At 47.9% G+C, this 26,331-nt stretch overlaps 1 protein-coding gene across 1 annotated transcript in view; it reads left to right on the top strand.

The window, feature by feature from the left end:
* The window catches only part of LOC119971816 (GTPase HRas), a 77,357-nt gene extending 71,156 nt beyond the window's left edge, over positions 1–6,201 (top strand). Inside the window, exon 6 of the mRNA XM_038807994.1 lies at positions 4,316–6,201. The gene's annotated coding sequence lies outside the window, so the exon portion shown is untranslated. The remainder of the gene's footprint in view (positions 1–4,315) is intronic.
* The last annotated feature ends 20,130 nt before the right edge of the window (positions 6,202–26,331 follow it).

The raw sequence follows: 26,331 nt of genomic DNA, 5'->3' as shown, positions 1-26,331 counted from the left end.
TCTTAGGCCGAGCAGTTGCCATACCAGGCTGTGATGCAGACAGATAGGATGCTTTCTATGGTGCATCTGTAAATGTTGGTAAAAGTTAATGTGGACATACCGAATTTCCTTAGTTTCCTGAGGAGGTATAGGCGCTGTTGTGCTTTCTTGGTGGTAGCGTCGACGTGGTGGACCAGGACGGATTTTTGGTGATATGTACCCCTAGGAATTTGAAACTGCTCACCATCTCCACCTTCGCCATGTTGATGCTGACAGGGGTGTGTACAGTACTTTGCTTCCTGAAGTCAATGACCAGCTCTTTAGTTTTGCTGGCATTGAGGGAGAGATTGTTGTCGCTGCACCACTCCGCTAGGTTCTCTATCTCCCTCCTGTATTCTGACTCGTAGTTATTCAAGATCAGGCCCATTATGGTCGTATTCTCAGCAAACTTGTAGATGGAGTTGGAACCAAGTTTTGCCATGCAGTCGTGTACAGGGAGTAGAGTAGTGGGCTAAGTACGCAGTCTTGCGGGGCCCCAGTATTGAGTACTATTGTGGAGGAGGTGGTGTTGTTTATTCTTACTGATTGTGGTCTGTGGGTCAGAAAGTCGAGGATCCAGTTGCAGAGTGAGGTGCCAAGTCCTAGGCTTTGGACCTTTTGATATAAGCTTGGCTGGGATTATGCTGTTGAAGACTGAGCTGTATTCAATAAATAGGAATCTGATGTAGGAGTCCTTGGTGTCGAGATGGTACAGGAGATGTGCTGGTGGAATTTTGGCAGTGCACTCTTGAGGTTGGCCTTGTTGAAGTCTCCGGCCACGCTGAACAAGGCCTCATGGGTTTTCTGTTTCGTAGTTGTTTATAACTGTGTACAGTTCGTCCAGCGCCGCCTTCACTTCTGCCTGGGGTGGGATGTAGACCATGGTGATAATGGCTGAAGTGAACTCACATGGAAGATAGTATGGGTGGCGCTTCACGGTCAGTATTCCAGGTCTGGGGAGCAGTAGGTCACCAGGGTCGCCACATCCAAGCACCAGGAGGAGTTGATGAGAAGGCAAACCCCTCCACCTTTGCTTTGCCTGATGACGCGGTGGGTCCGCCCGGTGAATTGAAAGGCCTTCAGGTTGTATGGTTCGGTGAGGCGGGGGTGAGCCATGTCTCTGTGAAACAGAGCACACAGCAGTCTCTTACTTCCGTCTTGAGAGGTAAGTCGAGCGTTTAGTTCATCCAGCTTGTTTTCAATCGTTTGGACATTTGCCAGGGGTATGCTGGGGAGAGGGGTCTTGAAACCACGTTGCTTCAGTTCTCACCTGCAGACCGCCGCGTTTCCCTCGCTTGCTCGGTCGGCGGCTGTGGCTGGATTGTCCCGGGATCCGATGGGAGAAGTCTGGCCTTGTGGAAGGTAGGTGGTTGTGTCTGGCGGGGACCAGGGTGCTGGTTACGTTTCCGGGCGCTGGTTGAGGTAGAGGGGTTGCTCGGGGGGGGGGGGGGGGGGCATGTTTGTACTCCAGATGGGTCCTCGCGCGGGTTCTCCGCGGTTTTGGGGGTCCTGGGCCATGGGCAGGGGCTTCCTGAGGCAGGTTGGGCTGGGTCCCGTGGTCTGTTCCCTCCCTGGGCGCTTCTGGGGTCGGGCCTTAAAGTAGGCCCGATCGGGCCTCCACATGGATTTTTCCTTCTTCCATCTCCTGGAAGGTCGGGTTGCTGGGCGGGCCTCTCCGGGTCAGGTCATTGGGCAGGTCTCTCGGTGCCAAGTTGGGCCGGGTCCCGTCGTCGGGGGTCGGGTCGAGAGCTCCGGAGTCGGTGCCGAGCGATCTGGGGGCTGGCGTCGGTTGTAAGGCCGGGTTCGGCGCTCCGAGGTCCGGGTCGGGTCCAAATCGAGGTTGGGGCTTCACCTCCGGTTTGGGCCCGATCCGCTTCAAGGTCGTGGCGGTCAGGTCTGGTCGGGTCAAAAGGTCTCCACGGGTCTTGGAGGATGTTCAAGCCTGCAAGAAAAGATAAAAGAGAGGTTAGTAATAATGTTGTCTTAGAATTAAATTTAACAGATTAGAATGAGTAGAAGATAAATGAAAAGAGGATCTGTTAGGGAGAGCTCGGAGAGAGTCGCCTCGCTCCGGTGCCATCTTGCAGTTATTGAATAGAGGGGTTATATTTGCTACCTTCCAATCTGATGGAACCTTTCCTGAATTTTAGGGATCTTGGAAAATTAACACAATGAATCTACTACCTCTTTTAACACCCTAGGGTGAAGTCCGTCAGGACCTGGAGACTTGTTAGCCAACAGTTCCAACAGTTTGCTCCGTATCATTTCCCTAATGATTGTCATTTCACTAACTTCCTCTCCTTCCACTTCCTGATTTACAGCTATTAATGGAATATGTTTTGTATCCTCTACAGTGAAGACCACAGCAAAATATACATTCATTTCCTTATCTAGTATTAACTTCCCATTGTCACTCTCTGGAGCACCAACACCCACTTTACTATTTTGTCCTTTATAACTACCTGTAGAATCACTTGCTACCTGTTTAACATTTCTAGTTAGCTTTCTCTCAGAATGTCTTTCTCCTGATTAACCTTTTTAGTCATTCTCTGCTGTTCTTTATATTCTGACTAATTATCGGATCTGTGCAGTTATATGCTGTTCATCAAGTTTGATATTTTTCATAACTTCTTTAGTTAACCACAGATGGTGGGTCCTCCCGTTAGAATTTTTCTTTATAGCAGGAATATACTTCTGAGTATTCTCAAATATCCCCTTAAATGTCTGCCGTTGCTCTATCCCCAAGCCTAATATCCCCGTTCACCTCAGCTTTCATGGCCACATAGTTGCCCTTATTTAAGTTTGAAATACTAGTTTAGACCCACTCTTCCTTTCAAACTGGATGTAAAATGTAACCATCGCTGCTACCTAGGGATGTCTTTACAGAATCACAGAATACTGCAATGCAGAAGAGACCCTTTGGCCCATCAAGTCTGCACCGATGCCTGAAAGGCCCTGACCCGGCCCATAGCCTTGAATGTTTACTCTGAGGTCATTAATTAATCCTGTCATATTACACAATACCAAGTCTAACCAGCACAGTGGTTATCACTGTTGCTTTACAGCGCCAGGGACCCAGGTTCGATTCCCAGCTTGGAACACTGTCTGTGCGGAGTCTGCACGTTCTTCCCGTGTCTGCGTGGGTTCCTCCCAGGTGCTCCGGTTTCCTCCCACAAGTCCCAAAAGACGTACTTGTTAGGTGAATTGGACATTCTGAATTCTCCCTCTGTGTACCTGAACAGGTAGAGTGTGGTCACTAGGGGCTTTTCGCAGTAACTTGATTGCAATGTTAATATAAATCTACTCGTGACACTAATAAAGATTATTATCTCTAAGAAAGATTATTATTATCTCTATGAAACTATCTCAAAAGCATTCTATGAACTCCTCATCCAGGCTACTACTGCCAACTTGATTAATCTACATATAAACTGGAAGAAAGTCACCTATGATTAATCACAGAATGATTACGGCGCAGACAGAGACAACTTGGCCCACTGTGCCTGCGCCAGCTCTTCATACGGGCATCATGATTTAGTGTCATTCCCCTACCTTTTCTTGTAGAAACCATGAGCAAGTAATATTGTTGTCCCTTTATCACAAGCGCCCAATATTTCTTCTTGTATATTTTGCCCTACATTGTGGTTACTGTTAGGGAGTCTGGCAACCATTCCCACTAGTGATTTATTTCCCCTATTAATTTTACATTGTGATCTCCTGAACCAAGGTCATCTCTAACCATGGTGCCAATGCCATCCTTGATCAACAGGGCTACCCCTCCACCTGCTTTTTATTATTCTTGAATGTCATAAACCCTCAATATTCAGGACCCATCTTGTCATCTTGCACCCACGTCTCTTTGATGGTGATCGGATTGTACTTATTTACTTGAATGTGTACTTATCAGTTTGTTTACTTTATGAATGCTACACTCATTCAGATACAGAGCCTTTAGTTTTGTCTTTGTTATCTTTGTAACATCTAGTCTTGATTGTTGGTGCATTCTTGTTTTTTTTTCCTCTCATTCTCTGACTCCTTTCCCATATTATTATTTCCCCCTCTTAATCACCTCTTAATTGGCTGTAAAGTGCTTTTGGACATCCTGAGGTGGTAAACAGTTCTAAAGAAATAGAATTCTACCTTATCCCTGCTGTCTGACAGATTGGAAACTATTTCACAAGCAGAATCGGCAGTGTGGCTTGTATGATCTTTTTTTTTCAAATTAAAAATACTTTAAAACTGTTGTAATGGCCGATGTTTTCTTTGAACTTACTGATTTGTAAGTGTGTGTGTTTAGTTCACAGGAACAATTTGAAGATTCATTCAACACGCTGGTGCAGGAAGAGAGAGAGCAAGCGAATTATCGACTAGTGAAGGAAGGTGACAGCGAGAGAAATCTGGAAGAATGACCAATCCTGTATAATAGAACGGTGTGAAGGAGCCTGTATGACTCTCGTCAGCTGCCACCTGCTCCACACGGGTCTCCAGTTGTATAGAGCCATAGATTTTAAAATCACACTAAATTATTCTTACACTAGTTACCCTGTGATTCCGTGTCCCATTTCAGCATTGCTGGGAAACGTTTTCCTGCCATAAATATTGTATATAACTCATTAACTATAAAGTTGCAGGATCTTAAGAATATTATTTTATACTTTGTACTTTTGAGCTGATCCAATTTCTTTTTTGAAAAAATTTGTTTATGTTTATTTCAGTGCTGGCAACATGGCTTCCTGTCTTAAAATGGTGGCAATGTGGGTGAATATCGTTTTATACATAATGAACCTTTTGTGTATAAATGTATAATCTTCATTTGTCGTAATGTTGCGTTTCTTTACAAATGTGAGGGGATGTGCAATCCCTTCGTTGAGAAGCTTGCTGAGTTTTAGAAAGTGGGTCGGCTTCTTTTAATTGTGTGGGTGGGAGATGTTACCAGGAGGGGATAGTCGTTTACCGTTGAGTGTTACTGGGATGTTTTTGTTTAAAATGGAAAATGCTAATGTAAATCCGTGATGTGTGCGTGTGTGTGTATATATAGCCCCAGTCACCCAGGTACCATGGAGGAGGAGAGCAGCTGTTTCGTGGGAAGTTCTCCAATTTGTGACATGAGTTGAGTGTTTGGACGAGGGGCAGTTAATCCCAATTCTCTCCTCTGCTGTGGATAGAGTGGCTGCACTGTTTTTAAACCCAGTTTCCATTCTCATCACCTCCAGTTTCCATTCTCATCATCTCTTTAGAAACCATAGTTGGTTATTGGTTTGTTTTTCTTACTTCGGGCGGGGCGGGGCGGGGGGGGGGGGGGTCCTGTCCTTTCATTCCTCGGTCCCATTCCACTTCAGATATTATTGAAACTCCAATGATTACCTCGTGTCATCGATATTGAAAACTTTCAATGATGTTGTTCGGGACGAAGAGAAAACAATGCTCAATAAATATTTGACTGAGCCATTAAATGCTTTCACAATGGACCTGTGATTGCTTGTTTCCCACTGCAGTGCTCAGAACTGTGTGAATGGAGGTAATCCCTACGTCAGTATTACTCCCTAGCAAAGTTGACCAGTTTTAAATGTCTCACAGGATTAAACAGTACAAATGACTGCCCAGTTATTACATATGAGCTCTTCAGTCCCATGTTGCGATTAAGACAGCAGTTCAAGGCACCATCAAATTCAAATACCGTAATGGGGATTGAGGAAAATATTGTTCTTTCAAATACTTTGACCTGGGCATTTTAATATTTGAATGAGGCAGTAAAATGTCAAGAGAACTGCCCAACTTTGGTACGGTTGAAACTGATGCTAGAATGCAAGCAGAACAAGAATAGTTCAAGTTGACACATCTGATTAAGAGCCGCCTCATCTACCATCAGGTTTCTTTCTTTCTTTAACATTTCTTAATGTCTACGCTTGAAGAGTTCACCAGTTGAAGCAGAGTTAAATCTTTCAGTGAAAACCCATAGTAAAATGACCCTCGATCCTGTCAAAACTGGGCCAGGTTTGTATTGTCCTCACTCTATATTCACAAACGTGAAATTATCCTACATTGAGCAGCAACCCTGTGGGTCTCTCTCCGGGTTTTTCAAGGGAGGGCCCCTGTTGCCAATACGCTGCCAATTCTCTGTTTTATTTAACAAAATTTAACACGTGTGTTTTCTGGGTGGAATAAAGATTATTTGAAAATAAATGCTTTAAACTCTGTTTATTGTGAGTGGTTATACAGAGCCTGGGAATCAGCTGAGGGGGAGAACTGGGACCTTGAAAATAGGATGAGACGTCTTCAAGTTGCAAGAGGCAGCCGTGGAATTCGAAGAACTAATGTAATGAAAGGAACCGGGGGAAGAATTGTGGTTGCTCCCATGGAAAATACTCTTGGCTATGTCACTCACTAAGCTAACTTTGGTGCCATGACCAAGGGGTGCCCAGTCCCAACACACCAACCTGAGCAATCTGATCTTCAAGTCCACGGCTCTTGGCCTGTTTGCTCAGGTTTATTATTTTAATCTTGGGTTTTGTGGTGCTGGGAGTTAAGTAAAGGGCAATGGTCTTAACACTGTTGCCTCATTGGTGGATAAATTTGACGGCACCTGTCAGGAAAAATTAATTCTGGAAAAGTATAGACCTGGATAGGGGTCTTAAAGATTGAGGAATTCAAGTGTGTGGGCAAGATTTTCCCATTGTATTGCGCCTGGTGCCGATCCAGGTGCACTGGGAGCCTCGCGGGAGAGGCCAAAGTTGGGCTCCACGCCAGGCACAAAACCGCGCACGAGTCATCTGGCCCACGGAGGCCGGCGCGTGGTGTGATCCAGATAATATTTAAATGAGCTCAATTAAATATGCGGGCTATTTGAGGCCGCATTCGCCCGTTGAGAAGTCACCGACCACACTGGTGAGGCCTCAACTGGGCCCCGAATAATACTACCTCCAGCACCTCCCAACACACCCCAAAAACCTACACCCAGCCTAGTCTGAACCCTTCCAACCCCAGCCAAGGTAATACACGGTCCCCACCCACTGAAAGAAACTGGATTATTACTCCAGCCCTAACCAAAGGCCCGGGGAGAAGAAGAACTGTCAAAGGACCCAGCAATTGAATGTTCTGGGAGGGAGGGCCGATTCCCTCCTCTCCGGTACCATCAGGAAACCACCGGGCTAGAACAGGATAAGAACCAGTACGTTGCTCCCCAGATGAAGAAAAGAAGAGAAAGAGAACCCCCAAGGAGGAAACATCCAGCCTAATTCAAAGCGACCACCACTACAAATGGGGTACCCAGAACAACCCTCCTCCCCAACACCCAACCATAACTACTGGTCCCACCTACTCCAATAATACACATGACATTCCAATAGACCAAGAGAGGAGTAAAGAGAGGGGCCCAATCAGAGAGCAAGAGAAAAAACTCAACCTCAATGAAGAATCAGAGGAACCCAATCTTCTCCAGGAAAAAATAAGAAAGTCTGCCCAGGCCACCGTAGGTTAAAGACACTGATTCTTAAATTCAATAGTCTATATCCAAAAAAAACCCCTGAAGTGGGTTAGTTCTAACCTAGGGGCTTTCCTCAAATCTCAGTGAGGATGAACTAACCCTACCAACCCCAACCTCACCCCGCCCTGGCTCCGCTCATCCTCTCCTAAAGAAGTAAAATTGTGCAAAAATCACACATCACATAATTGACTCAATAAAATTTTGCTAGGTCAGGATAATCAACGACACAGGTCATCACACACACATTTTGCACTCCACTGCAGGAAAAAAGATCTAAACAATGTTCAACAACTACATCAACAGAGAGTGATGTGCAAGTTCAACAGGGAGTAACGTCCATGATCAACAGGGAGTAACATCCAGGATAAGAACCGCAGGGCAAGCTACAGGATAAAGATATCTTGCATGATGCACGAGAAGGCAAAGGATAAAGCAGGATCAACGAGTACTCTTCGGGATCTCACAAGGATTTCATCGATTGAAGCACGAGACACCATCACTTCCACCATGTCATCTCACCGACACCCAGGCGATCCACACCTTAGGCCCCAGCAGGGGGAAATGAGTCAACAGGTTTGGCCACCTTAAACCCCTCATTTCAACGAGTGATCGGGACCCAATCGTCCCCTGGCCTTGAAGACGGGAAACGCTGTACTCCTTCGTATCTGATACACCCAGTCTCCAAATCAAGATTACCAAAGCATGGCAGCCAATTTTCAAACTCAACCAGAATCTTGCCTTCCACCTTTCGCCAGGGACCAGGCTAAGGGGCACATCCGGCCCCGATCGCCTGAACCCGTCAGGATAGACGACATACCATGACGTAGGATCTCAACCAAAGAAAGTGCTCTTTCAAAAACAAAAACCTTCTCGTGCGCCTCTACCACCCTCTTAAGAATACCCCGTGATTCTTCAACGTGAGCTCTGATGACCTACCACAGAGCTGAAATTTTCAGCCAAGGCTGCATTTGCAACAGCAATTTCAATGGTAGCCAGCATCCAGGTGCCCACAGCAGCACCAAGGCCAGAGTCTGCTCAGCAGCAACTGCACCACTGCGATCGGGCCCCACTCCAGCCCACTCTGTCTGCCACAAACAAGGGTGGACTTTCCATCTCAGCTCTTCCTTGCAACAGAACCAATCAGGAGCTTCCAGGACAGAGCACGAGCCATGTAGCCCACAAAAAGACAAATATCAAATGTACACCAGGATGAAATAATGGATTAAAAGATGAACAGAGCTGAAGCTCGCAAAAACTTGACCAATCCTGCGCTCACATCACATGACTAGAGGTTTTCTGTCTGGGAAACTAGTCAGAACTGTTTGAGGGTCCTGGGAGCAAGGAAATTACCCCTCAAGAGTTCAAACTTCCCAGGCAATTCCCACAGAGCCATTGCTTTGGGACTTCCACAGGGTCCTGAGGTCCATCATGGGGTTGTACATCTGGTCTTCGACAATCGGAATGTCTGGGAACAGCAGGGGAGTTGTACCTAATATCTTGGCCCAATATATATCCATCAATCAATATTAAAATACTGTTTTTTGGAGGTTGCTGTGTCCAAATTGACTGCTCCATTTCCTACATTATGACATTGAGTACATGAAAGGTACTTTGTTGGCTGTAAAAGTGCTTTGAGACATCATGCGACTGTCAAAGATGTGAGAAATGCAACTCTTCTGAACAGTTAAAGAGGAAATATCTTGGGAGTGGGATGAGAACATGCAATATCTATCACATGGAGTATTGATGCATTCAAGAGGAGGCTTGATGCAAACCCTATGAAGAAGAGAACAGAGGGTCAAGGTGAGAGGGTGTAATTAGTGTGGAAGGATGCTTGTGTGGTACATAAACACTGGCATTGACAAGCTTGGTTGAATACCTCCTTAAAATTTTCAAGGTTGAGAGAAATTGTTTTTGCTTCTTTAAAATTCATTTAGGGGATATGAGCGTCACTAGATAGGCCAGCATTTATCCCTGTTGCCCTTCACAAGGTGGTAGTAAGCTGTCTTCCTGAGCCGCTGCAATCGCTGAGGTGTAGGTGCACCCACAGTGCTGACAGGGAGGGAATTCCAGTGACAATGAAGGAACAGCGATATATTTCCAAGTCAGGATGGTGAGTGACTTGGAGGTGAACCTCCAGGTGGTGGGTTCCCAGGTATCTGCTGCTGTTACCCTTCTCAATGGTAACAATCATGGGTTTAAAAGGTACTGCCTAAAGAACGTTACAGCAGTGCATCTTATAGATGATACACAAGGTTATCACTGTTGGTGGTGGAGGGTTTAAATGTTTGTGGAAAGGGGAGCAATCAAATGGGCTGCTTTTTTTCTGGATGGTGTCGATCTTCTTGAGTGTTGTTGGATTTGCACTCATCCAGGCAAGTGGAGAGTATTCCATTACACTTTATGCCTTGTAGATGGTAGACTGGCTTTGGGGAGTCAGGAGGTGAGTTAATCGCCACAGGATTCCTAGCATTTGACCTACTTTGGTAGTCCCAGTTATATGGCTAGTCCAGTTCAGTTTCTGGTCAGTGGTAACTCCCAGGATGTTGATAGTTGGGGATTCAGTGATGGTAATGCCATTCAATGTCAAGGGGTGATGGTTAGGTCATCTCTTGTTGGAGATGGTCATTATCTGGCACTTGTGTGCCACAAAGATTACTTGCTACTTGTCAGCCCAACCCTAAATATTGCCCAGCTATTGCTGTAATTGAACATGGACTGTTTTAGTATCTGAGGAGCTGTGAATGGTGCTGAACATTGTGTAGTCATCAGCGAATATTCCCACTTCTGACCTTATGATGGAGGTCAGCTGAATGGAGGTGATGAAGCAGCTAAAGATGTTTGGGCCTAGGACACTATCCTGAGGAACTCCTGCAGTGATGTCCTGGAGCTGAGATGATATTCCCCCGACCACTGCAACCATCTTCCTTTGTGCCAGGTATGAGTCCAATTATTGAAGTGTTTTCCCCCTGATTCCTATTAACTCCAGTTTTGTTAGGGCTTTACTTGTTCAAATGCTGCCTTGATGTCAAGAGCAATCATTGTCACCTCACATCTGGTGTTCAACTCTTTTATCCGTGTTTGAAGCAAGGCTGTAATGAACTTCATAGAATCCCTACAGTGCGGAAGGATGCCATTCGGCCTATCGAGTCTACGCTGATGCTCCGAAAGAGCACCCCACTTATGCCTACTCCCCCACCTTATCCCAGTCCAAAGATGTGCAGGTAAGGTGGATTAGCCATTCTAAATTGCCCTTCGTGCCCAAAAAAGGTTTGGTGAGGTTACTGGGTTATGGGGGGAAAAGGGGGCTAGAGTGGAGGTGTGGGGCTTAGGTAGGGTGCTCTTTCCAAGGGCCAGTGAAGACTCGATGGGCTGAATGGCTTCATTCTGCACTATAAATTCTATGATTCAATGATTAACCTTTGGACACTAAGGGACAATTTAGTATGCCCAATCCACCTTCCACCTAACCTGCAAATTTTTGGTTTGTGGGAGGAAACTGGAGCACCCGGAGGAAACCCATGCAGACATGGGGAGAATGTGCAAATGCCACACAATCAATTTGGGTCGAATCGAACCCGGGTCCCTGGCGCTGTGTGGTAGCAGTGCTAACCACTGTGCCAACATGCCGTGAGGTCGGGAGCTGAGTGACCCTGGTGGAGTATCCATGAGTAGGTCATTGATGCGTAAGTGCCGTTTGATAGTACTGTTGATGACCACTTCCATCACTTTTACTAATGATCGAGGGAGACTGATGGGGCGGTGAGTGGCCAGGTCGGATTTATCCTGTCCTTGTGTACAGGGCGCACCTGGGCAATTTCCCACATATCTGGGTATTTTCCAGCTGTACTGAAACAGCTTGACTAGGGGCGCTGCAAGTTCTGGAGCACAAGTCTTCAGGACCATTGCCGGAATATTGGCAGGATATTTAGCCCTGTAGTATCCAGTGTCTTCAGCCATTTCTTGATATCATGTGGAGTGAATAAATTTGGCTGAAGACTGTCACCTCACATCAGGTGTCACAATGACACCTGTCATCTGTGATGCTGGGAACCTCAGGAATAAGAATATTAAGTAATTGTAGAACAAAGGCAGGTAAATAGCGAATGGTAGAACAGGCTTAAGGGGATGAATGGCCTCCTCTTGTTCCTTGATATATTGCACCAATTCAATAGTCTCTTTACACCTAAAAGGTAATTTCTATTCACCAGTGATAGAAAATATAAAGAGTCACCAGTACAGACTGGAAAAGTCTCCATTCCCAGCGTGTACTCACATACCGGAATGGTGTAGTTGATAGTTCAGGCTCTGCAGCAGACAGGCAAAGTGCTCAGCGACTATAAATAACCTGCTGTAGCTCAGAGTTTCACCTTGATATAATATTCCTTCTCACCCTGAGGCGTTGTGGCTTAGTGATTTTGTGTATTGAATCTCTGTACGCATTTTTAATTTTGCAAAAACTCCAACGTGACGGTTCAAAGCATTCTGTTTTCAAATAAATCGCTTGAGTTGATGACTTTGACGGTGACTGACCAGCTCCTTGTCACCCTTTCAGACACTAGCTAAAGCTGCAATAGCTCATCGCTTATCCTCCACACTAAACCACTTACACTTCACCGAGATAAATCCCTGTGAAATGAAAGAGTGAGCTTGTATTTCTAACGCACTCTTTGCAACCTCAGGATGTTAGAGAGCTCTTTAGAGCACGTTAGCACAGTGGTTAGCACAGTTGCTTCATAGCACCAGGGTCCCAGGTTCAATTCCCGGCTTAGGTCACTGTCTGTGCGGAGTCTGTACGATCTCCCTGTGTCAGCGTGAGTTTCCTCCGGGTGCTCCGGTTTCCTCCCACAAGTCCCGAAAGACGTGCTGTTAGGTGAATTGGACATTCTGAATTCTCCCTCTGCGGACCCAAACAGGCACCGGAATGTGGCAACGAGGGGCTTTTCACAGTAACTTCATTGCAGTGTTAATGTACGCCTACTTGTGACAATAAAGATTATTATTATTAGTAAAAGTGTAGCCCACCCCGTCTAATTCCACTTTCCTGCTCACTTCCTGTACATTTAAAATCCCACCCAGTCCTTTGTTTCTATCTCTGAAATGTTCATTATTAATAAATTTAATTTTGAAAGGAAATTTTTAAAAGTGCCGCAGCCATTTTTCCGTCGAACTTTATTTTGAGAGTGCGCAAGAGGTGAATCTCCACTCCATTCGGTCAATTGGGAGCAGATAACGATTGCTGTCAATGGAAGTACTGAACATGGCAAGGAAACCCAGGAGACAGGCATACTCCATGACTGGCACTGAAATATCAAAAGATTAGGTTGAAAGAGGCCTTGGAGTATTAGTAAACTTAATATTCAATATATTCAAACTGAAATTGGACGTGGAACCAGAATGGTCAAAAACTATCAGAGGAAATTCAGATCAAACTGTACAGAGATCTGATCAGACTATACACTGAGTGCTGGGTTTAAATCTGAGAAACAGAAGGCATGTTCGATAGGAAGGATGAAGGTATCTAGGAACAGGTTGAATAAACATAGCCAGGTGGTAAGGTGGGGTCCTATTTGCTCAGATGGAGGGTAAATCACACATCACTGTAGCTCTACCTTCAACACATGGATAACGCCAGTTTTTTTACATAGAATTTACAGTGCAGAAGGAAGCCATTTGGCCCATCGAGTCTGCACTGGCTCCCGGAAAGAGCACCCTACCCAAGGTTAACACCTCCACCCTATCCCCATAACCCAGCAACCCCATACAACACTAAGGGCAATTTTGGACACTAAGGGGAATTTATCATGGCCAATCCACCTAACCTGCACATCTTTGGACTGTGGGAGGAAACCGGAGCACCCGGAGGAAACCCACGCACACACGGGAAGGATGTGCAGACTCCGCACAGACAGTGACCCAAGCCGGAATCGAACCTGGGACCCTGGAGCTGTGAAGCGATTGTGCTATCCACAATGCTACCGTGCTGCCAATTATAATAATAATAATAATCTTTGTTATTGTCACAAGTAGGCTTACATTAACACTGCAATTAAGTTATTGCTGAAGAAGCCTTCTCAGGATGGCAATAAAATGCTGACCTTGCCAGTGATACTTTTATAACCTGACCCGGAGGACATGGGGTCTGCAACATCAGAGTCTCTGTAGCCTTACCTGAATATGATCTCTCTAAATGAGGGGGCGGAGCTACACCTTTAAGCCAAGGGCCCCATGGGACATAAATACCCCGGCCCAAGTGTGGGCCGGGTACGGGAGGCCCTTCGGGGAGTGGGAGTTATAGTGGGTAAAATAAATATTGATTTTTCTTACAGTCATTGCTTCCATGTGGTCGCTCGCCTGGAACTTTACACTCACCTTGCTGAATACATTTTCAAAATGCCAGTCTTCAGTGCTATTACGGGAAAACACTTGCTCCCTTTTATGTGCAAGTTTAAATAAATGGCCAGTGATAGAGTGAATAGCACATGTAATGTGATAGAGCAAAACATGTCACGGCTGTAGGACATATCCACATCGTATTTCTATTCTCACAGTCAATGATGTTGCAGGCAGTCCTGGGGGCTTAGCCTGACCTCCCGATATAGAAAGTTACACTCAGCCTTCCTCCTGTACATTCTCCTAATATGTTGTCCCATGAATGAATGCAGTGGAGGGAATGATAGAAATAAGCTCACAAAAATATGGGTGTTTTTTTGAGCGTACGTACAAATTAGAAGGACTAGACCATTCAGCCCCTCGAGTCCACTCCGCCATTCAATAAGATCATGGCTGGTCTGATTGTGGCCTCAACTCCACTTTGTGCCTACCCTCGAAAATCTTTGTCTCCCTTGATAGTCAAGAATCTATCAACCTCTGACTTAAAAATATGTACTGACCCAGCTTCCACCGCTCTGTGAGCACGAGAGTTCCAAAGATTCCGGTGCTGGTTTAGCACAGGGCTAAAGAGCTGGCTTTTAAAGTAGACCCAGGCAGGCCAGCAGCACGGTTCAATTCCCGTACTGGCCTCCCCGAACAGGCGCCGGAATGTCGCGACTGGGGGCGTTTCACAGTAACTTCATTTGAAGCCTACTTGTGACAATAAGCGATTTTCATTTTCATTTTAATTTCGAGATTCACAACATTTTCAGAGGAAAAAAGAATCAGGCTATCTCCATTGTAAATAGTATTGATTGATTTTTCACAAGTATTTTGATTTCTCAATACTGTTTCGCATTGGAGATGATAATGACCAGCAAATGATCTTCAATAAAAAGCAAAATACTGCAAATGCTGGAAATCTGAAACAAATGAGAAACAGCAGGAAACGATCAACATGTTCAGCAATTCTTGAAAAAGACTGAGCAGTCAACAAATTGGCCTCATCCTAAAGCAAAGCATTTCTTTTTTTTTTAAATACTTTTTATTGAAGACATTTTTCAGAGTACAAACATTTTAACCCCCCCTACATTTGAATTATATCAAAACAAAGTCAAACCCCCTACTTAACAAGAATCCCCCCCACCCCCTACCCGCGCGCCCCCCCCCCCCCCGCCCCCCCCCCCCCCCCCCCCCCCCCCCCCCGCCGACGAACCGGCCGCCAGACCATCTTGTCGTTTCTGGCAGTGTCCTCGGGCAGGCCTTGCCCGTGACACCACCGATACCGTGTTTCCTTCGTTGTTATCCCCCCTCCCCCCCCCCTCCCCCACACCCTCCCCCCCCCCTCCCTCCCGCCCTCCCCTCCCCTCCCGGGTTGCTGCTGTCACGACCTCAGTTTCTATCTCTGATCTAAGAGGTCCAGGAAGGGTTGCCATCGCCTGAAAAACCCCTGCACCGACCCTCTCAGGGCGAATTTGATTCTTTCCAATTGGATGAAGTTTGCCATGTCGTTTAACCAGGTGTTAACACTTGGAGGCCTTGCGTCCCTCCACTGAATCAAGATCCTCCTCCGAGCTACCAAGGACGCAAAGGCTAATATTCCAGCCTCCCTCGCCTCCTGTACCCCCGGTTCCACCCCAACCCCGAAGATCGCAAGTCCCCATCCTGGCTTGACCCTGGACCCCACCACTCTCGACACCGTCCCTGCCACCCCCTTCCAGAACTCCTCCAGTGCCGGACATGCCCAAAACATGTGTGCATGATTCGCAGGGCTTCCCGAACATCTGACACACCTGTCTTCACCCCCGAAAAACCGACTCATCCTTGTCCCCGTCATGTGGGCTCTATGCAGTACCTTAAATTGAATGAGACTCAGTCTCGCACATGACGACGACGAGTTGACCCTCTCTAGGGCGTCTGCCCATGTCCCATCCTCTATCTGTTCCCCCAGCTCTACCTCCCACTTGTCTTTCAACTCCACTACTGGTACCTCCTCCACCTCCTGCATAATCTTATAAATGTCCGAGATCTTCCCCTCCCCGACCCAGACCCCTGATAGCACCCTATCACTCGCCCCCCTGTCGGGAAGCACGGGAAACCCCTCTACCTGTCGTCTGGCAAATGCCTTCACTTGGAGGTACCTGAACGTGTTCCCCGGGGGGAGCCCGAATTTCTCCTCCAGCTCTCCCAAGCTCGCAAACCTCCCCTCTATAAACAAGTCCTTCAGTTGCCTAATGCCCACCCTCTGCCAGCTCAGAAATCCCCCCCCTGTATTTCCCGGTGCAAATCTGTGGTTCCCTCTTAGTGGTGCCCTTATCAAACCCCCCACTTCCCCCCTGTGTCGCCTCCACTGCCCCCAGATCTTGAGGGTGGCCGCCTTCCACCGGGCTCGTGGTATACCTCGTGGGAGGGAGCGGCCATGGTGCCGTTACCAGTGCCCCTAAGCTTATGTTGGCACAGGACGCCCTCTCCATACGCTTCCAAGCTGCCCCCTCCCCTTCCATCATCCACTTTCGTACCATCGATGCATTTGCCGCCCAGTAATATCCTGAAAGATTGGGTAACGCCAGCCCTCCACTATCCCTACTCCGCTCCAAAAAGACCCTTCTAACTCTAGGGGTGCCATGTGCCCACACATACCCCATGATACTACTCGTTACCTTCTTGAAAAAGGCCCTGGGGAGGCAGATGGGCAGACACTGGAACAAAAACAAGAACCTCGGGAGGACCGTCATTTTAACTGACTGCACCCTCCCTGCCAGCGACAGCGGCACCATGTCCCACCTCTTAAACTCCTCCTCCATCTGTTCCACCAGCCTAGAAAAGTTCAGCTTGTGGAGGGTCCCCCAGTTCTTTGCCACCTGCACCCCCAAATACCTAAAACTTTTAACTGCTCTTTTGAAGGGGAGCCTCCCAATTCCCTCCCCTTGGTCTCCCGGGTGTATTACAAAGACCTCACTTTTCCCCAGATTTAATTTATATCCCGAAAAGTCCCCGAACTCCGCTAGTATTTCCATAACCTCCGGCATTCCCCCCTCCGGGTCTGCCACATACAGCAACAGGTCATCCGCATAGAGCGAGACCCGATGCTCCTCCCCTCCCCTTGTCAGTCCCCTCCACCCTCCTGAACCCCTCAGTGCCATCGCTAACGGTTCAATCGCTAATGCAAAGAGTAAGGGGGATAGGGGACATCCCTGCCTAGTACCTCAATGGAGCCCAAAATATTCTGACCTCCTCCCGTTTGTTACCACACTCGCCATCGGGGCCGAATAGAGCAGCTTTACCCACTTGATAAATCCCTCCCCAAACCCAAACCTTTCCAACGTCTCCCACAAGTATTCCCACTCCACCCTATCGAATGCCTTCTCCGCGTCTAGCGCTACCACTATCTCCGCCTCCCCCTCCACTGCCGGCATCATGATCACGTTTAACAATCTCCGGACATTTGTGTTAAGTTGGCGTCCCTTCACGAACCCCGTCTGGTCTTCATGGATTACCCCTGGCACACAATCCTCTATCCTGGTTGCCAGGACCTTTGCTAACAGCTTGGCATCTACATTTAAGAGGGAGATAGGCCTGTAGGACCCGCACTGGACCGGGTCCTTGTCCCGCTTCAAAATCAAGGCGATCAGGGCCTGCGACATTGTTGGGGGCAAAACCCCCCCCTCGCGCGCCTCATTAAAGGCTCTCACCAGCACTGGGCCCACCAAGTCCACAAATTTCCTGTAAAACTCCACCGTGAACCCATCCGGCCCCGGCGCCTTCCCCGCCTGCATCTGGCCTATCCCTTTAATTAGCTCCTGCAGCTCTATCGGCGCCCCCAACCCTTCTACCAGCTCCTCCTGTACCTTTGGGAACCTCAATTTGTCGAGAAAGTTCTCCATTCCCCCTCTCCTCTTCGGCGGTTCAGACCTATACAATTCCCTGTAGAAGTCTCTGAAGACCCTATTCACCTCTTGCCCCTTCTGCACTACGTCCCCACCCCTCTCTCTCACTCCCCCAATCTCTCTGGCTGCATCTCGCTTACGAAGCTGGTGTGCCAGCATCCTGCTCGCCTTTTCCCCGTACTCATACGCCGCACCCTGCGCCTTCTCCACTGCGTCTCCGCCTTCCTAGTGGTCAGTAGGTCGAACCTGGCCTGTAAACTGCGCCGCTCCCTCAATAGCCCCTCCTCTGGTGCCGCCGCATATTTCCTATCTACTTCTAGGAGCTCCCCCACCAGCCTCTCCCTTTCCTGCCTCTCCTTCCTCTCTCTGTGTGCCCTTATGGAGATCAGCTCTCCTCTAATCACTGCTTTCAGGGCCTCCCAGACCGTCCCCACCTGCACCTCACCCGTGTCGTTCGTACCCAGATAGTTCTCAATGCCCGTTCTAACCCTTCTGCACACCTCTTCGTCCGCCAACAGCCCCACATCCAGGCGCCACAACGGGCGCTGATCCCGCGCCTCCCCCAATTCCACGTCCACCCAATGTGGTGCATGGTCCGATATCGCAATGGCCGAGTACTCCGTGTCCTGCACTCTCGGTATCAGCCCCCTGTTCAATACGAAAAAGTCTATCCTGGAGTACACTCTGTGGACGTGGGAGAAAAAAGAATACTCCCTCGCCCTAGGCCTACCAAATCTCCATGGGTCTACCCCTCCCATCTGCTCCATAAACCCCCTTAACACCTCTGCCGCTGCCGGCCTCCTATTCGTCCTGGAACTCGATCTATCCAGCCCAGGGTCCAACACCGTATTAAAGTCCCCTCCCATGATCAGGCCCCCTGCCTCCAGTCCCGGGATGAGGCCCAGCAGGCGCCTCATAAAGCCCGCGTCGTCCCAATTCGGGGCATACACATTCACCAGCACCACATTCTCTCCCTGCAACCTACCCCTCACCATCACATACCTGCCCTCCTTGTCTGCCACCACTTCTGCCGCCACGAACGACACCCTCTTTCCCACCAGAATCGCCACCCCCTGGTTCTTGACATCCAAGCCTGAGTGGAACACCTGTCCCACCCACCCCCTTCTCAGGCGGACCTGATCTGCTACCCTCAAGTGAGTCTCCTGCAACATCGCTACATCAGCCTTCAGTCCCTTCAGGTGCGAGAAGACCCTTGATCTTTTAACCGGCCCATTCAGCCCCCTTACATTCCACGTAATCAATCGGATCGCTGGGCGACCCGTCCCTGCTCCCTGTCGATTAGCCATGTTCTGTCCCTTGCTCGCCCCGGGTCATCCCTCCCTTTCTGACCCGTTTCCCATAGCGATGCCCCACCCCCCCAGCTCTCCCCTTCTCGTCCCTGGTCTTTCCAGCAGCAACCCGGTATCTCCCCCTAACCCTCCCCCCCCCCCCCGGCTAGGACCCCTCCTAGCCGCGATGTGCCCAACATCGTACTCCCGAGAGTCAGCTGATCTCCGCTGATCCGGCTGCTCCTGCCACACTCCGACTCCTCCCGGTTCGAGGGGGGGGGAGGGGCCTCCCCCCCCCACCATTGCACTCTGACCCCGCTCCAGCGCGGGAAAGGCCGCCATTACTGGCCACGCCCCACTCTTCTCCCCTCCTCTCTCCTCCATCCCGCGCGCGGGAAGAACAGAGGAAAGCCCGCGCTTTCGCCCGGCCACACCCCGCCCCGCCATCTTCCACTCCCCCCCATCCCCATCCACGCCCGTGAAGGATCCCCTTAAAACCCCAGAGATAAACCCGCATGATCAACCCACTCCCCCCCGTCCCGTCTTCCCAACTTAACAATATAAATACCCCATGGCAAATAAATACATAAATACTTAACTACATACTTAAATAACAAAATAATTAAATAGCTATCAACTAACAATGTGCTTAACCATCACCCTCCATCAAACAGTATAAATAACCACAGATAACCATAACCAGAGAAGGAAGAAAAAACAAAAAAAAAAGACCAAACACCCGAAGAAAAAGGGGTAAAAAGGGTAAATGACTAAGGGAAGTTGGAAACGGGAAGAAACACACCATAAGAAGAAAACGACCCGCAATAGAAATTTCAACAGTTCAAATATACAGAAACACCAAACAACTCGAAACCTTCAAGATATTCAAAAAGTCAAACGTTCAAGAAAAGCCAAACAATCCAAGAAACTGTTACCCAGCTCCGACCTGGCCTGAAAAGATAAGGGCCACTTGCTCAATCAAGAGTACCCAGGCGGCTACGACCGCCGGTGCTCCCAGGTTTTAGTTCATGTCCAGCTTTTCTTCTTGTACAAAGGTCCAGGCCTCCTCTGGGGACTCAAAATAATGATGTTGGTCCTTGTAGGTGACCCACAAGCGCGCCGGCTGCAGCATTCCAAATTTGATCCTCTTCGCGTGTAGCACCGCCTTCGTCCGGTTGAACCGGGCCCGCCGCTTTGCCACCTCCGCACACCAGTCCTGGTACACCCTTACCGTCGAGTTCTGCCACTTACTGCTTTTCTCCCTTTTTGCCCACCTCAGGACTTTCTCCCGATCACATAGCCGCTGGAACCGCACCAGCACCGCCCTCGGGGGCTCGTTTGCCCTAGGCCTCCTGGCCATGACCCGGTATGCCTCTTCCAGCTCCAGGGGCGCAGGACCGGCCCCTTCCCCCATCAGGGAGCTCAGCATCTCCGCAACATATCTCGGGAGATCCGACCCCTCCAGGCCTTCTTCTAGGCCCAGGATCCTCAAATTTTTCCTCCTCATCCGAGTGTCCAGCTCCTCGAAACGGCTCTGCCACTTCAGGTGGAGTGCCTCGTGCACCTCCACCTTTGCCCCGAGGACCGTGGCCTCCTCTTCCCTCGCGGTCATCTCCTGCTGCAGCTCCCGAATCGACGCCTCTTGGGTCGCCTGGGCTCCCACCAACCTGGTGGTCGTCGCGTTCATGGACTCTAAGAGCTCCACTTTCAGCTCCGTGAAAAAATGGAGGAGAGCGGCCTGCTGCTCCTCCGCCCATTTCTTCCATTCCTCTGGTGCACCGCCGGCCGCCATTTTGATTTTCTTCCCCCGCTTTTTTTGGGGAGCTGCTGCCACTTTTCTTGCCGCTCCACTCCGAGTACCGACCATAAAATCGGTCTAGTTCTCCTCAGGGGACCTTCCCCCACCGGGATTCGTCTTTTCAGCACCGTTGGGGCCCTCCAATTGGCCCGAAAACACCTTTGTCGCAGGAGCTTCCAAATGTGCGGCTTAGCTGGTCATAGCCGCAACCGGAAGTCAAAGCAAAGCATTTCTACACTATCGTTCACAACCTTGAGACATCGCAAAACACGTTACTGCCAATGAGGTGCTTCGAAGCCGAGTCATTGTGTAGGAAACATGACTACCAATTTGCACACAGTGTGATTCACAAACAGCAATGTGATTCGGACAGGGTAATCTGTTTTTATTGATGTTGGCTGAGGTATAAATATTGGCCTGGACACCAAGGATGCTCTGTGGAATCTCTTTGTATCCATTTGAGAGGAAAGACCTGAAAAAGGGCACCACCAATAGTGCAGCCCCCCTTCAGTACTGAACTGGAAGTTTCAGTCTGGATGTTGTACATGGCAAGAGGTGGAACTGGAATCCACAACCTTCTGACTCAGAGAGGCGAGGACACTACCAGCCAAGGAACAGCTGACAACTAGTTTTACTGTTCGGATAGTAGCAGTGTGCATGTCCTTGAAGTAAAACTATGAAGGAAAAGAACCTGGAAAAATCTGCCAGGAGAGAGAGGAAGTGTTCTCACCAGGGTAAAGAGACGATCACATAGAAACAGGTTAACACACTTCTCAGAATGGACAAGAGAGACCCATTGAAACAACCCAGCTGTAAAGGGAGTAATAAACTGTTGGAGAAGAGTGAAGTCGTTAAATGGCACAAATAGTCTTGAATCTGAGGATGAACACAGGAGAACCAATATTTTGAACGATGACAACATCCAAGTGTTCGCAAGAGAAGATACAAATTACAGGCAATCCCACCTGCCAAAAAAAAAAGACAAGATCACAGCAAAATGTGGAACTTGAACTGAGGGAGATGCAATTCTGTAAACTGTAAAAATGTAAAATAAATAAATGCCCAGCAATAGATGAATTAGATTTAGATTTATTGTCACGTGTACTGAGGTAAAGTGAAAAGTATGTTTCTGCATACAGTCTATGCAGATCTTCCATACATGAAAAAAAAACAAAGGGCATACGATAAATACACAATATGAATACATAGACATCGGATGAAGCATAAAGAGTATAATGCTACAACAGTAGAAAAGATGTGTAGAGAGATCAGTTCAGTCCATAAGAGGGTCATTCAGGAGTCTGGTAACAGCGGAAAATAAGCTGTTATTGAATCTGTTGGTGCATGTTCTCAGACCTTAGTATCTTCTGCCCGATGGAAGAGGTTGGAAGAGAGAATAACTGAGGTGGGAGGGGTCTTTGATTATGCTGCCCGCTTTCCCAAGGCAGCGGGAGGTGTAGACAGAGTCAATGGATGGTAGGCAGGTGTATGTGATGGACTGGGCTGTGTTCACGACTCTCTGCAGTTTCTTATGGTCTTGAGCAGTTGCCATACCAGGCTGTGATGTAGTCAGATAGGATGCTCTCCATGGTACATCTGTAAAAATTGGTAAGAGTCAACGTGGACATGCTGAATTTCCATAGCTTCCTGAGGAAGTACAGGCGCTGTTGTGCTTTCTTGGTCGTAGCGTTGATGTGGGTGGACCAGGACAGATTGTTGGTGATGTGCACATCTCGGAATTTGAAGCTGTCAACCATCTCCACCTCGGCCCTGTTGATGCAGATAGGGATGTATATGATACTTTGCTTCCTGAAGTCAACATTGAGGGAGAGATTCTTGTTGTTACACCACTCCACTAGGTTCTTTATCTCTCTCCTATACTCTGACCCATCGTTGTTCGAGATCCGACCCAGTACGGTCGTGTTATCAGCAAACTTGTAGATAATTACCCCAATCTGCTGAAACCAGGGGCAGGATTTTCCGACGGTTCCCGTCGGCGAGATGTACCGGTCCTGCCGACAGCCACCACCCATGGATTACCTGGCGGCAGAGGGTTTGAACAATGGGAAATGCCATTGACAACGACGGGACGAGCAGATTCAGCCGCTGGCCAATGGCAAGCCACCGCTGGCACTGCGAAACATGCCCCGGGGTGGATGCACTGACAGTGACCAGGAGTGAGTCAGTGAAGGAAATTCCAATCAATTAGATCGTTCAATAATGAGGACAGATTACAGCATAAAGGAAGGCCATTCAACCCGTTGTGTCTGTGCTGACCCTTTGAAAGAGCTGTCGAATTAGTCCCCTGCTCTTTCCCACAGCTCTGAAAATGTTTATTTTTCAGGTACTTATCCAGTTCCCTTTTGAAAGTTACTGTTGAATGTGCTTCCACTGCCCTTTCAAACAACACATTCCAGATCAACAACAACTCCAAGCATAAAAAAAACCCCTCCTCATCCCTTCACTTGTTCTTTTGCTTATTATTTTTAAATCTGTGTCTTCTGGTTAAAGACCCTCCCGGCACTGGAAACAGATTCTCCTTATTTATGCGATCAAAGCCTTCAGAATGTTGATGAACTCGGTGACATCAGCCCCTTGACCTTTCCTGCTCTGCGTAGACAATCCCAGTCTCTCCACATCACTGAAATACTTCACCCCTGGTACCATTCCAGCACAATGTTATTTCTCACGTTACATAAACTCTTAATCAAGCAGAACTGTTGCTTTGGTGTTAGTCAACACATTATGTTTAGATCAGTGAGGTAACAGTGTCTGGAATTTCCCCTAGATTGCTGCACATTTGATTCAGTTGCCCCCCCGTATTGAAATAAAGGGATCACTAAGATCAGGATCAGAGTCCTGGGTAGTGGGAGGTGGGGGGGGGGGGGGGGGGGGGGGAGGCGGGGGTGGTGGTAGTGAGGGGATGTCGGGTCACCTCCTCTCACTGATTGTGTTATCAAAATGAACCTCAGTCAGAGAACAAATTGGTGTTGATCTGAAACCCTTGCTGTAAAACAGTTTCAAATTAGTTCTTGTAACTGATGTGGGATTTAGTATGGTTTCATATGTTGGGGATTACCATTGACCAGAAACTGACTGGTCCAGCCTACAAGAGCAGGTCAGAGGCTGGGAATTATGCGGTGAGTAACTCACCCCCTGACTCCCCAACATCGTCAAAGCACAAGTCAGGACTGTGATAGATTGTTTTCCAATTGTCCAGATGTGCGCAACTCCAGCAACACTCAAGAAGCTCGATATCAGCCAGGGCAAAGCAGTCCGTTTGGCACCCTTCTACAAACATTCACTCCCTCCACCTCCGATGGCACAGTACCAGCATTGTGTACCATCTACAAGATGCACTTCAACAAAGGAACGAGGCCCCTTCCACAGCATCTTTCACGCTTGCAACCTCTACAACCTCCGCCAAGGACAGCAGATACCTGGCAACACCACCACTAGCAAGTTCCTCTCCATGTCATACACCATCCTGACTTGGAAAAATATCGCCATTCCTTCACTGTTGCGAGGTCAAGATCCTTCAACTCCCTTTCTAACAGGATTGCAGTGGTTGAAGAAGGTGGCTTATCACCAACTTCTCAAGGGCAGTTATGGATGGGCAATAAAAAATGGCCCAGTCAGTGGTCCCTGCAACTTTGAAAGAACAAATAAATAAATAAATATCCTTAATATTATACAGTTTAAACTCACATTCCCTGGTCCTCCCCAATCTGTTAAACTGGAACAGTTCATCAATAGGAATGTATCCAGCCTTTTCATTATTCGGCATCCCTCTATCAGATCACTTCTAAGTTTGCTCCAAAGTAAATAGATCAATATCCTTGAGCCTATCTGAATAGCAGAAGTCCTTTAAGCTAGAAATCATTCTTGTAGCTTCCCTCTGGGCTTTTTCCAAGGCTACAAAATCACCTGACATGTGGGGACACTAAAACTGGACACTGTTCTCTCGATGTAGTCCAAACAGCAATATTTACAGTGTTTTAAAAGATCATTTACAGGATGTGGGCAACGCTGGACAGACCAGCATTTATTGTCTATCCCTTATTGCCCTTGAGAAGGTGGAGGTGTGCTGCCTACATGAACGGCCCAGCAGGGGAGCTCGTAATCTGCAAGGAGCACAGGGTCGACAAGCATTTCCACCTCGTAGGACCCGTGTGGGATATTACAGTGAGTTCTTGCAGTGCATCTTGTAGATCGTATGCACGGCTGCTAATGTGCGTTGCTGGTGGAGGGAATGAATGTTTGTGGCTGGGGTGTGTTATGGGCCAGGGTTTAGAGAACCCCAAAGTATATCATGGAGTTCACTTGACCCACAACTTTTAACAGATTGTGCTATGGGGAGCACACGACCCACTCCACAGGTGTGGTACAGCAGAAATGGAAAAGTATTTTTTAAAGCAAAACAATATTTATTCTATGAACTCAAGTTAACATTTTTAAAAGAATACAGTGAACATCTTAGCAACCATTAATTCAAATACAATCCCCAAAGAATACAACACTAAGTAATTCGTTAAGCTTTCCTTTTATCATGAGACTTAAAACACCTTTCAACAGAAGCACATTAGGTTTACATTCACTACTGAGAACATTTAGAATTCTGAATTCACCAAATCATAGATTATCATAGAATTTACAGTGCAGAAGGAGGCCATTCGGCCCATCGAGTCTGAACTGGCTCTTGGAAAGAGCATCCTACCCAAGGTCAACACCTCCACATATCCCCATAACCCTAAGGGCTATTTTGGACACTAAGGGCAATTTATCATGGCCAATCCACCTAACCTGCACATCTTTGGACTGTGGAAGGAAACCGGAGCACCCGGAGGAAACCCACGCACACACGGGGAGGATGTGCAGACTCCTCACAGACAGTGACCCAAGCCGGAATCGAACCCGGGACCCGAGAGCTGTGAAGCAATTGTGCTATCCACAATGCTACCATGCTGCCCCTCCTAAATGGTGAGTTTTTGTAGAACGCCATAGCCCCAAATGACCATTGACTGCTTCCCCCTTTGAGAGTGGAGAGCAAACTGGTGCTGATTAAACCTGAGGGTCACCACACCTGAGGCGAGGGGTGAGGTAGAGAAGGTGGGACCTTCAAGAATAACCTCAGTCGGTGCGGGAATTGAACCCACACTGCTGGCCTCGCTCTGAATCACGAACCAACCATCCAGCCAACTGAGCTAAACCGCTAATTCTACTTGATCAAGAGATAATCTTTTGATGGCAGAGAGAACAGCAGGACACCTGCTTGGTCTGGCTTCAGCTTCAACACTGAAAACGAAACTAAAACACACCCTGCTCAACGCAGCCTGCTCAAAAACGAAAGTAAAAAGCTGACAGACAGCCCAGCTCCACCCACACTCTGACATCACTGCAGTACTAGCAAACACCCATTTCTTAAATGTACTCTCAATACAGATATTTATATACAACCCATTTATAAACACGCATTTCTGAAAG

The sequence above is a fragment of the Scyliorhinus canicula genome, chromosome 9, assembly GCF_902713615.1.
Source record: "Scyliorhinus canicula chromosome 9, sScyCan1.1, whole genome shotgun sequence".
Taxonomy (NCBI): domain Eukaryota; kingdom Metazoa; phylum Chordata; class Chondrichthyes; order Carcharhiniformes; family Scyliorhinidae; genus Scyliorhinus; species Scyliorhinus canicula.
Note: the sequence above shows the minus strand (reverse complement) of the source record. Positions and strands in the feature narration are given on the sequence as shown.